The sequence below is a fragment of the Triticum urartu genome, chromosome 3A (assembly GCF_056163025.1).
Source record: "Triticum urartu cultivar PI428250 chromosome 3A, HENAU_Tu73, whole genome shotgun sequence".
NCBI lineage: Eukaryota > Viridiplantae > Streptophyta > Magnoliopsida > Poales > Poaceae > Triticum > Triticum urartu.
This window is the reverse complement of record NC_141875.1, coordinates 254,167,483-254,173,482: the sequence shown is the minus strand read 5'-3', so window position 1 is coordinate 254,173,482 and position 6,000 is coordinate 254,167,483. Positions and strand designations below refer to the sequence as shown.

The 6,000-nt window shown below is 45.7% G+C and overlaps 1 long non-coding RNA gene across 1 annotated transcript in view; it reads right to left on the bottom strand.

Moving 5' to 3' along the window:
- Positions 1-247: 247 nt before the first annotated feature.
- Positions 248-6,000, bottom strand: part of LOC147979375 (uncharacterized) — a 31,036-nt gene continuing 25,283 nt past the window's right edge. Inside the window, exon 3 of the long non-coding RNA XR_015618699.1 lies at positions 248-503. This is a non-coding gene — a long non-coding RNA (uncharacterized LOC147979375). The remainder of the gene's footprint in view (positions 504-6,000) is intronic.

The window sequence follows — 6,000 nt, the reverse complement described above, 5'->3', positions numbered from 1 at the left end:
GAATCCTACTCTCTGATATATATAATCCTAAGACTCAATACATTTTTGTTCTAGACTCAACAACGTCAGCGATTCGATCAAGCAGGGGGCTCCTAGGTCGGGGATGGCTCTGATACCAACTTGTAACACCCACGATGCGGCTATATCTCCCACGTGTCGAGGCACGACTTAGAGGCATAACCGCATTGTGGTTTTGTCGCAAGAAGGGTCATCTTCGCACAATCCCATGTAATGAACAAGAAAGGGATAAAGAGGGTTGGCTTACAATCGCCACTTCACACAATACTTAAGTAATTCATACATCATCCAAAATACACATGTAGACCGACTACGGTCAAAACCAAATGAAAAGAAGATAACCCCAAATGCTAGATCCTCGATCGTCCCAACTGGACTCCACTACTGATCATCAGGAAACAAAACATAGTAACGACCAAGGTCCTCGTCAAACTCCCACTTGAGCTCGATTGCGTCACCTGCACTGGTATCATCGGCACCTGCAACTGTTTTGGTAGTATCTGTGAGTCATGAGGACTCAGCAATCTCAAAACCCGCGATATCAAGACTATTTAAGCTTATGGGTAGGATAAGGTAATGAAGTGGAGTTGCAGCAAGTGCTAAGCAAAAATGGTGGCTGACATACGTATATAAGACTAAGATGAGAAGCTACACAACGGTTGTGAAGCTAGAAGTGATCAAGAAGTGATCCTGAAACTACTTACGTTCAAACATAACTCAAACTGTGTTCACTTCCCGGACTCCGCCGAAGAGAGACCATCACAGCTACAAACGCGGTTGATTCATTTTAATTAACTTTAGTGTCAAGTTCTCTACACCGGATATAAACAAATTCCCATCTGCCACATAACCGTGGGCACGGCTCTCGAAAGTCTATACCCTGCAGGGGTGTCCCAACTTAGCCCATCACAAGCTCTCACGGTCAACGAGGGGTATTCCTTCTCCCGGAAAGACCCGATCAGTCTCAGAATCCCGGTTACAAGACATTTCGGCAATAGTAAAACAAGACCAGCAAGACTGCCCGATGTGCCAACAAATCCCGATAGGAGTCGCACGTATCTCGTTCTCAGGGCACATCGGATGGGCAAGACGTCGGGTTAGCAGAGACCGTGGTTGCCCAGGGGGCGCCGGACATCGCCCAGTTCGGACCAACACTCAGAGGAGCACTGGCCCGAGGGGGTTAAATAAAGATGACCCTCGGGTTCATAACTCCCAAGGGAAAAGTTTAGGTTGTTAGGAAAATGTTAAAACCAAGGTTGGGCCTTGCTAGAGGAGTTTTATTCAAAGGGAACAGTCAAGGGGGTCCCATAACCCCAACCGCGTAAGGAACGCAAAATCAAGGAACATAACACCAGTATGACGGAAACTAGGGTGGCAGGAGTGGAACAAAACACCGAGCAAAAGGCCAAGCCTTCCACCCTTTGCCAAGTATATAGATGCATTAATTAAATAAGAGATATGATATCCCAACATATCCATGTTCCAACATGGAACAACCTGCAAGGCACCTGCAACTAGCAACGCTATAAGAGGGGCTGAGCAAAAGCGGTAACATAGCCAAACAACGGTTTGCTAGGAAGGTGGGTTAGAGGCTTGACATGGCAACACGGGAGGCATGATAAACAAGTGGTAGGTAGCGCGACATAGCGATAGAACGAACAACTAGCAAGCAAAGATAGAAGTGATATCGAGGGTAATGGTCATCTTGCTTGAGATCCCGCAAGTAAGAAAAACGAGTCCATGAAGAAGAGAAACGGATGTAGTCGAATGAATCCTGACAACTCCGAAACGAAACCGAAGCTAACGAGAGAAGCAAACCGGAAAGAAGCAAGCAACATGGTAAACACACAAGCATAAACATGGCATGATGCACAACCAAGGATGATGCATGTCCGGTTTAAATATGCATGGAATGGCAAGTGCACAAACAGCACTACAAGTTAAGTGGAGCTCAATATGTGACAAGTTGCATATTGACCAAACACCACATTCAAGTTATTTAGTTTGCCCTCATTTATGTACCCAACAATATTAAATGTTGGTTAACATGGCAAGAGGTGAGGCATAAGTAAACAACTATTTAGGCAAGTTTAAATGAGGCCGGAAATAACGAACAACAATTCTGGAAAATCCCCATATGCATATTATGAATTTTGTACTGTTCTACCCTAAACCATATTTTAGAATTGTTAAACATGCAAGATCAGTGCACCATGTCAAACTAGGAAGTTTTCTACCCCATTTGCATATAAAGTTTATTTAAATCCGAGCTACGGTTATTAGTTATGAATTAAATCATTTTAACATGGCAATATGCAAATTTAATCAAACAACATTTTTAACATTTTTAACGTGGATGCATGATGCACATTATGAAACTAGACAGGAATCTAAGTAGTTTACATATATGACATGTTTAAATCCGATGCACCATTGTTTAGGTATGAGCATTTTAAAGCGATGGCATACCTGTAATATACATGCACTGGTTATTTAGGAAATTCGTCGGACAGTAAAAAGCCGGCACAGGCCGAAACTGGGCGTACAGATCACTTGGGCGCTAGGGTGTGGGTGGCTCACCATGGGCCAAAAGCCCAGATTGATGGAGGAGGTAGGACGACTGGTCCGGTTGGGCTGGCGGGCGAGGCTGAGGCCCATGCGAAGACCACGCGCGATCAACACGCTTGTCGCCCTCCTCATGCCTGGCTCACGAACAGGAGGCAAGGGGCGGTGGCGCTAGGAGGCTCCGGCGAGGGCGGGGCTTGGAACAGCGATGACGACGCGGATCCGGTGGGGATGGACCGGAGATGGCCGGATCCGGCGACGGCTCGTCATGGGGCGACGACGAGGGAGCCCTGGCGCGGCGCTGACCAAGGAGGAGAGCAGAGAGGTTAGGGAGAGAAAGAGAGAAGGGACAGAAAGGGAGAGGAGAGGGACGGGGCCCCGACCTAGTGGCGAGACAAGATGGCGTCACCGGCGTCAGCTTCGACGAGGTCGTGGCGGGCGAGCTCCGGCGGCCTTGGTCGCCGGCGACGGATGTCGGGGATGCGCGGGAGGAGAGATCGGGGCTCTCCCAATCTGGATCGGAGGCGGCAGTGCGCATGCTCGGGGGCAAGCCCCGCTGGGCTCTGCAGGCTTGCCCCGGGCCTGGGTGGGCCACGGCGGCGCGGGGAGGCAGGGGGCGGATGGCCTTCTCTGATTGGCTGGAGGGGGTCGGCTGGAGGCAGCGCGCCCACTAGCGACTCGCCAAGTGCCGCTAAGGAGGTGGCCGGCAAGGAACACGAAGAGGTCACCGGCGGCTGATGATTGGGGCATAGAAAACAAGGTAGGGGGTTGGAGGAGGCCAAAATTGGCATGTGGGGGTGTTATATAAGGAAGGGGTTAGGGTTTGGTGGGTTTGAGGCCGTTTTTGGACCCTCCGATCGCAATCGAACGGTTCCGGTCAGAGGGGGGTTTTAGCGAGCTGCGGTTGGGCTGATTGTGGCTGTGTGGAGAGGCCATGGGCCGTGGAAGAGAAAAGAGAGAGAGGCCCGACAGCAGTTTTCGAAGACCAAAAACGTCCGGCGATGGACCAGTTATAGTGCCACTATATGTTTAACGGTTCGGCTATCAAACGGGCTCCGAATGCGATGAAACTTGGCAGGCGGCCTACTGACAACATAATAACACTACACGCCAACTTCCATCCCATTCCGAGAACATTTTCCTGCCACTTATAAAATAATATTTTAGACGTGCCGCGGGCGCATGCGAGTGTGTCTGGGCTCAGAAAGGACAACAGAAGGAAAAGGGAGACCGGGACGGCTGCAAGTTTTGGAAAACATGAGGATGCAGTGCACATGATGACATGGTAAAATGCAACACGCAAGCAGAATGACATGGCAACGACGGCGAATAACTGGGAGACATCTGGCGCATAGGTCTCGGGGCGTCACAACACTCCTCCACTTACAAGAGATCTCGTCCCGAGATCTAAGGATGGCACCGGAGAGAAGCGGAAGAGCAAGAGGTAAAACAAAGTTTCTTCTTTGACAAAAGAGTGAAACCAACGAACCTTGAGAGGTTAAACAAATTGAAAGAAGGAATCCAACAAAGATGCAAGAAGTTGAAAGCACTCAGTTATAAAAGAGGAACAAGGAACATTGTGAGAACCTTGTAGGTTGAAGGACATGAAACAAGAGCTTAACGGTCCAAAAGAATATGAAAGCACGCCGGTAGAAAAGAGAAACAAGGAACACCATGTGAGCCTTGGAGTTTGCAAAGCTATGAATGACGAGTACAATGGACAAGAAGTACATGCAAGCACTCCGGTTGAAACGAGATGTACAAGGAACAATAAAGATCAATTACGACAACACTCCGGTTGGAAATAGGAAGGCATAGAATATGAACTTGGCAAAATGAAAGCACTTGGATGAGACTCCGGATAGAAGAGGAATGATAGACACAACACTCCGGTTAAAACAAGATAGAGAAGGAATAAGAATGATATAATTTGGACAGCACTCCGATTGTAAATGGAAGGAATTGAACATGAACTTGACAAGATGAGAGGATACTTGATGAAATCAACAACACAGTGCCTCTGGAACTATTGAAAGAATGGCACAAGGGTTAGGAAAGATTTCAGACAGCACTCCGGTTGAGAAGGGAAGCAAAACATGATAAGATGAGAGAACTTGAATGGAGGGCACGACACTCCGGTTGAATGGATAAGGAAAGGAAAAAACATGATCTTTACAAAATGAGATGATGGGTCAAAGAGAGCAACATCATCATGCCTCCGGAATGAAAGAATAGAAGCTGGATTGATGTAAAGAAAAGAATGGTGAACAAATGACAAATCCTACCACAAATGAAATTGAAAGCATCCTTAGAAAGAAGGATTTGAATGGAGTTGTTGAAAATTAAACAACAAAATAATAAGGCTATTGTGGGCTTATGTAAAACATCTCAAAATTATGAGGTCAAATTCTGCCACTAACGGAAACAATAGATTGGATTGATATCAACAAGGGGACGGGAAACTTATTTCACCGGGAGGATAAATGAAGAACTTGGGTCATTTATAAGCACCATAAATAGCAACAATCCTTAGGGAAAGCTTTAGGTGAAATATAACCCAAGATAACTCCAACAAAGAGATTGATGGATTAAGAATAGCTCATGCTCGAAGAAATTGTTGGGTTTAACTATCTCATTCTTGACAGCTGTTGAATCATGAAACACGAAGGGAAATTATCAAGAATGACATAAAACCACCTCAAAAGATGAGATAGAAAGAACTGCACTTTGGAATGCAAGATGAAGAATGCTTGAACTCCTCAAAACAAAACATGTGTTGAGCACCATGTTAATTTTAGAGTATAGCTTGGCGGAACTTAACTTCGAGAGGGAATATTGAATAACAATTGAAGAATGAAAGGAATCCTTGACGAACCACCATGTAGAGCCTACATAAAGAACTCCGATAACAAAAGTATGATAGAAAGAAAGAGAAGTTGAAAGAACAAGGTGAAGCCTTGCTATGATTTAGATGGAGCTTCGCGACGAGATAATTGAGAGAGTTTGTGACTCCGAAAATAAAAGATGAAGTATCTCGAACCAAGAATGTGACATGGTGAACAACTCTGGAAAGAAGAAATTAGATCACTTGGATGAAACAGTAATAAGAATTACGTTATGTGTATCCTTCACCAATTTAAATTGATGACAAGCAACAGATTTGGCATACTACTTATTCTTGTTTAAAAGATTGAAGAGATATATAGCGCAAACTTGAGAAGGTCTTCAATGAACAGCCGGTAGGATTGAAACAGCAAATGAATTGATACGATAACAAAGTAAAATGAATCTTTAACAAACCACCATAATAAATTGAAACGAACGCAGCAAATGGACGAATCACCAGGAGGAATTATGTGATGCCCCGAGACCGATGCTCGAGAAGACTTCCATATGTTTCGGGTTTCCCCGTGTGTT